Raw genomic sequence first — 9192 nt, forward strand, 5'->3', positions numbered from 1 at the left:
GTCTTGTGTTCATTAAATCTGACAGGAAATCAAATATCACCATCTGTGTACTTGCAATAAAAACACTGAACACAGCTCTAAACTAGTAAGAGTACCACAGAAGTGCAGACTTAACTTTTATTTGCAAATGAACAAAAAAAAAAGCTCAGTTTTACATAAGAATAGTATTAGAATTGTAGAGTTGGAAGTGACCCCTAGGATCATTTGGTCCAACCTTTTGCAAGGCAGGAATCTCAACTAAAGCATCTGTTAAGTTGTGGGTGAACATATCAGACGACACAGTGATTCTTCAAACAGCTCTTGTTTATTCACAGGCCAGGAGAGAACTGAACTGAAGGGTTCAGCCAGCCTGCTTAAATAGAGCTCCACTAGAACGCAACAGTAACCATTTTCTGTAACTATCCAATCACTGTGTATCTGAAGAAGTGTGCATGCACACGAAAGCTCATACCAAGAACTAACTTAGTTGGTCTTTAAGGTGCTACTGGAAGGAATTTTTTTATTTTGACTATGGCAGACCAACACGGCTACCTATCTGTATCCAATCACTGAACGTCACTTTCAATCCCTTATTTGCATATGTGGACCTGAACTATTTACAGTATCCCCCTGCTGGCCCAGGGTGAGAACTTCAGTACATAACAGCATCCATGACAGAATCATAGAATCATAGAGTTGGAAGAGACCACAAGGGCCATCAAGTCCAACCCCCTGCCAAGCAGGAAACACCATCAGAGCACTCCTGACATATGGTTGTCAAGCCTCTGCTTAAAGACCTCCAAAGTAGGAGACTCCACCACACTCCTTGGCAGCAAATTCCACTGTCAAACAGCTCTTACTGTCAGGAAGTTCTTCCTAATGTTTAGGTGGAATCTTCTTTCTTGTAGTTTGGATCCATTGCTCCGTGTCCGCTTCTCTGGAGCAGCAGCAAACAACCTTTCTCCCTCCTCTATGTGACATCCTTTTATATATTTGAACATGGCTATCATATCACCCCTTAACCTCCTCTTCTCCAGGCTAAACATGCCCAGCTCCCTTAGCCGTTCCTCATAAGGCATCGTTTCCAGGACAGATGATATCCAACCTCTGCTTAAAAACCTCCAAGAAAGGAATCTAATACCTTCCAATGGAGTCCGTTCTACTGTCAAACAACTCTTATCATCAGAAAAATCTTCCTTTCTTTTAAAGCCATTAGTTTAGTTCCTACCCTCCAGAGCAGGAGAAAACAAGCTTGCTCCATCTTCCATGTGACAGAGCTTGAGATATGGTCATACCTCAGGTTACGAATGCTGTGGGTTGCTCGTTTTCGGGTTGTGAACAGTGCAGAACCCGGAAGTACTGGAACGTGTTACTTCTGGGTTTCGGTGCTCACACATGCGTAGAAGCGCAAAATGACGTCACGCGCATGCTCAGACATGCCGAATCATGTCACGCGCATGCACAGACTCGGCGCTTGAGGCTACAAACACTGCGGGTTGCGAACATGCTTCCCGCACAGATCACGTTCGCAACCGGAGGTATGACTGTAATTGAAGATGACCATCATATCTCCTCCCACTCTCCTCTTTTCTAGGCTAAACTTACGCAGCTCCTTCAACCGTTCCTCATAAGGCTTGGTTTCCAGACCCTTGACCATCTCGGCGGTCATCCTCATCTGCACATGTTCCAGCTTGTCCATATCCTTTTTAAATTGTGGTGCCCAGAACTGAACACAGGACTCCAGGTGCGGTCTGACCAAGGTAGAATAGAAGGGTACCCGCAGACACGATAGTTTATGATGTACCGTATTTTTCGCCCTATGGGACGCACTTTTTCCCCTCCAAAAATGAAGGGGAAATGTGTGTGCGTCCTATGGGGCGAATGCAGGCTTTCGCTGAAGCCTGGAGCGAGAGGGGTCGGTGTGCACCGACCCCTCTCGCTCTCCAGGCTTCAGGAAGCTGTCCGCAAGCCTTGGGAGCCCACGGGAGTTCCCGCTGGGCTCCCACGGCTTGCGGAGAGCTGCCTGCACCCCGAAGCCTGGGCGCGCTGAGCAGTCGCGCCTGGGCTTCAGGTAGTTCTCCGCAAGCCGTGGGAGGGGAAGCTCGGGCTTCCCCCGCCCCAGCCCCGCGCCTGGGGGAGAAATATATATTTTTTCTTTATTTCCCCCCCAAAAAACTAGGTGCGCCGTATGGGGCGGAAAATACTGTACTTTCCCATTCATCATTCACAATAGATGCAAATACATTTACAAATTTGATGCCTCTGTCATTATACTTCTTCTTTTTATTTACTGTTGTCTGAGTTACATGAAACATCTCATAAGTATCTGAGGATCAAGGCCAAGGGCTCAAATCCGAACTGCTTTCCTTCAGAACATTTAAAGCCATAGAAAGCTATGCAATGTTTCTTGAGTAGGGTCTCTGTTACCATGAAGCCTGAGTAATAATTTGTTTCTATCCCTCTCCTGCCAAAAGTGCCATGAACATCTGCTAACTCCTCATCCTCCTCATCCGTCAATACCTTGTCGTCCTCCAACATACCATATTGTTTATTTGATCATGGTATTTTGAAAAATCCAGCACCATCTTTGCTTAAAAATGCTGGAGGCCTTCACAACAGAGGTCTCAATGTCTGCTTATGCCCAAACAACGTCAAAAAAATAATGTAAGAATAATTTGTGTGTAAAATCACTAAGCATACTCTGTACTGATTTTTTTGGGGGGGGAGGGGGGGAGAGGAGACAATAAGCTGTCAGGAATATGGAAGTCAACCTCCCCATCTTCAATAGCAGTTGGTAGGATGGAGCAGGCAGGTCAGGGTTAATCACCTGCCTTCTCAACACCTGTGTTAGCTTTCCCAGGTTTGGCACCAAGCCCCAGCGCTGGATTTAGGTATGGTGAGGCCCTAAGCTACTGAAGGTAATGGGGCCCTTTATATGTCCAGCTGTCCTTTGTCAACAACAAATTGTCGCTGTTTTTTTGTGTTGAATGTATGCTATATGGTAATTTATGGACCTAACAGGTATCTAAAGCCATTTGCACATGCAGAATGTAGGCACCCTGTATATAGAAATGAGCAAACCAGTGATATTTTAGGGAGCAGGCTAGCAGGCGGGGCCCATTACTTACATCTGTGATAGGAATTTTGAGGTCTTAGATATATGGTAATGTTCATAACTGCACGTACATAGATCAGCACAGGAAGACCGACCTGAAGCCATTTTGATTCCTAAACTGAGCAAATGTTTCTCTGCATGGTCAAAGTGGAAAAGCCTCCCCATTGTCTTTTCCTTCACAAATCCTGTCTTAAGGGTATGTCTGTGTTTGAATGGGGTGTGAGCCTGTGACCTGGCCTAGGAACTAAGTATTTATCACTACAAAAGACTAGCCAGGCTACCCAGGAAATCCAATCAAGTAACCTGCCAGACAGGAAATAAACAACGATAGGAGAAAAACAACATTCAAATGTTCTGTTTTAGACCACTTTTTTTGTGATGTAGGTGTGATGTATCTGAGGGGTGGTCTTAGGTTACACCCCTTCTGTGGTGTATGTATGAAGTTTCTGGGGGTGGTCTTGATCTACAGGGTGGTAATTTCAAAAGTCTTTATAAGGCCTTGCACACCATTTTTCTGGGTCCTCCTCCTCTCCTGCGGGTGAGGTGAGCACCTTGTTGCAACAGATCAATAAAGATCAAGCTTACTAGCTGCTTTGCTTCTCAATATTCTCTGGTTGGCCTCTGTTATTTTCTCCTACCAATAGGGAACCTATGTAAGGACTCTATATGGGCTCTTGGATACCCCATAAGGGAAAAGGACAATTTTTGTTTACAACACATCATAGGAACCTACGCAACACAAAACACTGTTGCTGCATGTAGGTTTTATTTTATTTGTTTTTTATCTTATATTTTGGAAATGTACATCCAGGATTTTTCCCCTTTAAATTTTTTGGGACCCCCAAGAGAGCGGGGCCCTAAGCTATAGCCTGTTTAGCTTATACGTGAATCTGACAATGCCAAGCCCCCAAGGAAACAAGCTTGTTCCCGGAGAGTGTGGCACTCGCTGTCTCTTAAGCACAGCTGTGGAGTTTGCCAAAAAGGTGATAGTTCAACTGGTGACTGACAATGCAAAACACTGGAAAGTCCCCACACCCCTGCTGGCTTTCTACCTGCACGATTGCTTTTGTAGTATAACTGACTTTATTGAGGGTTTGGTTTTTCTCGCTGTCAAAGAAAGAAGGGGCAGAGTGGGGTGCCCTGACCTCCTTGCCCTGCTACCAAACTCGCACAACTGCTTACCCCGCTTTACGCACTGTCGGCTGGTGCCAAGAAGCTCTGTCAGCTGGGGCTCCTCCTAGCTCTCGGTGCAGCTGCCTCCAAATTTATATGCCTGGCTAATTCACCCTATAGGGATGCGGGTGGCGCTGTGGGTTAAACCACAGAGCCTAGGATTTGCCGATCAGAAGGTCGGCGGTTCGAATCCCCGCGACGGGGTGAGCTCCCATTGCTCAGTCCCAGCTCCTGCCCACCTAGCAGTTCGAAAGCACGTCAAAGTGCAAGTAGATAAATAGGTATCGCTCTGGCGGGAAGGTAAACGGCGTTTCCATGTGCTGCTCTGGTTCCCCAGAAGTGGCTTAGTCATGCTGGCCACATGACCTGGAAGCTGTATGCCGGCTCCCTCGGCCAATAAAGCGAGATGAGCACCACAACCCCAGAGTCGGTCACGACTGGACCTAATGGTCAGAGGTCCCTTTGCCTTTATAATTCACCCTAGCTTCTGTAGGAGCCAATTTGAGCCAGGAGGCGTGGCTCAAATTCAGTCAGCTTGCTTTTCTTCCTGAGAGTCCTGTTTTATACACTCACATACCCTCCAACTTTTCTCTGATGAAAATAATAACAACAACAACAACAACAATAATAATAATAATTTATTATTTATACCCCGCCCATCTGGCTGGGTTTCCCCAGCCACTCTGGGCGGCTTCCAACAAACACTAAAATACAATAACCTATTAAACATTAAAAGCTTCCCTATACAGGGCTGCCTTTAGAAGTCTTCTAAAACTTTGGTAGTTATTTTTCTCTTTGACATCTGGTGGGAGGGCGTTCCACAGGGTGGGTGCGACTACCAAGAAGGCCCCCTGTCTGGTTCCCTGTAACTTGGCTTCTCGCAGTGAGGGAACCGCCAGAAGGCCCTTGGCGCTGGACCTCAGTGTCCAGTGGAATAGGGATATCCTATTCAACAACTTTATTATTTATACCCCATCCATCTGATTGGGTTGTCCCAGCCACTCTGGGTGGCTTCCAACATATATAAAAACATAATAAAACATTACACATGAAAAGAAACTTCCCTATACAGGGCTGCCTTCGGATGTCTTTTAAAGGTTGTATAGTTACTTATCTCCTTGGCTTGGGGGTCATATAACTCCATACCCTGCAACATCGAGAAAAACCAAACTCTGATGAAAATAGGGGAAAGCGGGACATTCTGGGATCAAATCAGAAACTGGGGTGGCTTCTGTAAATCTGGGACTGTCTCTGGAAAACAGGGACACTTGGATGGTCAGTACTCTTAGTAATGCTACTGAAAAGCTTTTACTTTATTTCTGTTTTATTTACTGGCAAGAACACACTTTTAAAAGTGCCAGTTACCCTATTGGTTTGTGCACTACCTTGCACTTTACTTCAAGTAGCCTAGATTTTAGACATTTTTAATCTGCACTGACAGCTGAAGCTTTCAGCTGGGTTTTTCCCACTGACAACAGCTTAACCTTTATATTCTAGGAAAACACAGTCTTTGGGGTTTGTGGATTTTGAAAGAAGGCTGAGCCTGCCCTTTTAAAAAAACTAAGTCACCCGAGTTATGTTATGCCAGCACCATCTGCTGGATATTAGAGGAAGAAACAGCTCATAGTTGTTATTTGGTCAAGCACTCCCTGCTCCCCAAAATCAGGATAAAAAACTCCAGGCTTGGTTGAGAAAGTGGGGGGAGGTCCAGGATCTCAAGTTCTGAGTTAAAGTCCTGGCTGCCAGTTGCAAAAGAACAAGAACTCAGAGGAGGATTATTTCCAAAGCCTTTAATGTTGAGATTGGTGGGCTGCATATGGAAATTGCTAATCTAAGGCACAGCAGGCAATACACAGTTAATGGAAGGCACAGAAAGGCAGGTGATCTAAGTAATCAAAACTTAGAGGCTGGTATCACCTTAGCACAGCAAGTGGTTCTGCTCCTTAGCCAAGGAATCTAGCACATTGCCAAAAGGGCAGAAAACCTTGAATTGTGCCCAGTCAGGAACGTGGGGATGGCACAGGGAGAGATAGATAAACCTATCAATTTCAGGTTCTGTTTCTCATTTTCCCAATCTTACCGGCAACATTTTGAAGATGATTTATTGAGCCCAAAATACCAAGCTATAAATGTGAAACATCAATTAGATTCGGCCAGTATAAACAGCCTGCTGCTCTTTTTAAAACAAACCACTATGTTTATGTTGGGAAATCAAAATAATGTCCTAGATATGCTAAACAAGGCAATATTTTCTGCAGAAGTAGGCTATTAGTACATTTTAACTGAATATGAAGTAACTATCCTATCTTGAGCAACATGAGAACGCACAGCCTAATTATAAACTCCTACTCTTCCTATTAGAGCGCCATCTATTCAATGTCTTACCACATTATTAGAACAAATAAGCTATCAAGAAAATCATTTCATTGTTATTATATTATTTCCACACATAACGCCATTGCAACTTGCATGCCTGGAGCTCCAGTTTGGAAATATTTGAATATTTGCATTTGTCATCGATGCTTTTCAGTCTCTGTATTCATACAGATGCGGATAGTTAATATGCAGCTGCTTTTGCTTACTGGAAGCAGAAATAAATATTACTAGATTATTCAAATGTGATAGACAGTGCATGGTCATGTGGATGTATCGAGACTGCCTAGGGAATGTTGTTCTCACTATTGAAGCAGGGCTGTGTTTGGTGCCCTCTTGGTGCCCCATGTATAAGGGACAGAAGCCAGGGTCCTTACCTTAATAGGAGAGGATCTCTGGACACTTTTCCTCCCTCCTGCCTGGGGAATACACCTCATCCATATTCTTTCATTTCCTAAGGCAGGGGTCTGCAACCTTTAAGTCAAAAAGAGCCACTTGGACCCGTTTCTGAAGGAAAAAAAACTGGGAGCCGCAAAACCATTGCGACATTTAAAACAAATATATCTCCCGAGCCGCGATCTGACAGTGGGCGGGAAGGTGACGTCGGGACGGTGCGTGACTAACGCACGCACCGCCCCCATGCGACGTCACAGCCAGTACAGAGCCCGCCACAGTGGGGAGTGTCGGGGCGTACAATGCGCCTCCTCCCCTCGCTAGTATCCGCCCCGGAGCCGCAGCAAAGGTGTAAAAGAGCCACATGCGGCTCCGGAACTGCGGGTTGCAGACCCCCGTCCTAAGGGGACGGGGTTGCACAGGAAATGGTCTCTGTGAAATACGTATCTTTTGAGGAGGCAGTGGGGGTTGTGCTGCTGGCAAAAGGTGACATCAAGCCAACCTCTCAGCTGCTGCCTGTGCACCCACGAGCCAGGGACCTGTCGGACGTCCCGTTTCAAGGTCAGTACTGTTGACAGAGCTATGCTCAGGAGCTGCTCTGCCTCCTGTTCAGCCTTCAGGGGCTTTAGTATTTTCCTTGAATGGGTGGTGAGGGTTTAGCCAGGCGGTGCCCCTACTGCCCGTTATCTGGATAGCTTTGTCAGTGTGCACGCAGTGTGCCCCAGTGTGTAAACTTGGTTCTGCAGACCTGATTATTTATCTGGATGTTTGAGGCCCCATAACTTGCTTTGCTTTCCTTGGCATTCAGCTTGACACCATGGATCTGCAGTGGAGCTGTAGCTTCTGCATGCTTCTCTTCTCCTTACTGCAGCCAAGGGAGCCAGATTTCTTTTCCCCTCTGTCTGCCTTGCGCTGCTTCCCTGCTCATCTCGCAGCTGTAGGAGGCTGGTTGCCACTCCCTGCTCTCTTCTCCTTGCTGTGGCAACTCAGAAAAGAGGAAAATCGATCTGCTATGGTCCTCTCAATGCTGCTACTGTGCATGCAGGAGTGTGGGAAGTGGAGACACGGGGAGGGCCTCTGTGTCGTGGTTCCCTCCCTTGAGAGCCAGCAGTTTTTGGCTATGTGTGGCTTTGCAAATACGTACGTACTGCTTCTGGGGCAGAGCCCTCACATGAGATGGGACCACACTGTAACAGATTTTGTTTTGCAGAGCTTTCCATAGTTAGGATGTGTCTTGGGGGAAGGATATGGTAGATGTGTAAGAAAATGTATAAAAATACTCAAGCGTAAATTGCTATTTTATTGAAACAACAATAATACAATTTGTATGTGATCTGTAATCCGTAAAGATAGAAGGTATCAAATATGATTTATTTTTTAAAAATTTATTGCACTTGCACTACTGTTAACTGCTTGTCACACAATTCAGAAACAATCTAAATTAGATTTCATGTGTGTTGCCTATTTATAGTATTATATTGTAAACAAGTCATTAAAGGTAAAGGGACCCCTGACCATTAGGTCCAGTCGTGGCCGACTCTGGGGTTGCGGCGCTCATCTTGCTCTATGGGCCGAGGGAGCCGGCATACAGCTTCCTGGTCAAGTGGCCAGCATGACTAAGCCCCTTCTGGTGAACCAGAACAGCGCACGGAAACGCCGTTTACCTTCCCGCCAGAGCGGTACCTATTTATCTACTTGCACTTCGTGCTTTCGAACTGCTAGGTTGGCTGAAGCAGGGACCGAGCAACGGGAGCTCACCCCGTGGTGGGGATTCGAACCACCGACCTTCTGATTGGCAAGCCCTAGGCTCTGTGGTTTAACCCACAGCGCCACCCATGTCCCATAAACAAGTCATTACACGCAACATATTCCTGCTGATGCATGCTGGACTTCCTGACAATGTACGACATACTCACTTGTCAACACTTGCTTGCTAAGCCCTGTCAGCGAACTTGACCACTGATCAGTTATAACTTGCCTTTTGTGTGTTTACTTGGAAAATAAAGTAATCACTATGACTTTAACTCTATGTTACATAAGTAAACCCATGGGGCTGATGAGGACCAGAGTGAAGCCAGGGGCGGAGATCACAGCCCACCTGCCATTGGCCAAGTAGGCAGACAAGCTGTGATCCATTTCCCAGGCCTGGATGAAGGTGA

The sequence above is a fragment of the Podarcis liolepis genome (assembly GCF_965112155.1).
Source record: "Podarcis liolepis genome assembly, chromosome: 5".
NCBI lineage: Eukaryota > Metazoa > Chordata > Lepidosauria > Squamata > Lacertidae > Podarcis > Podarcis liolepis.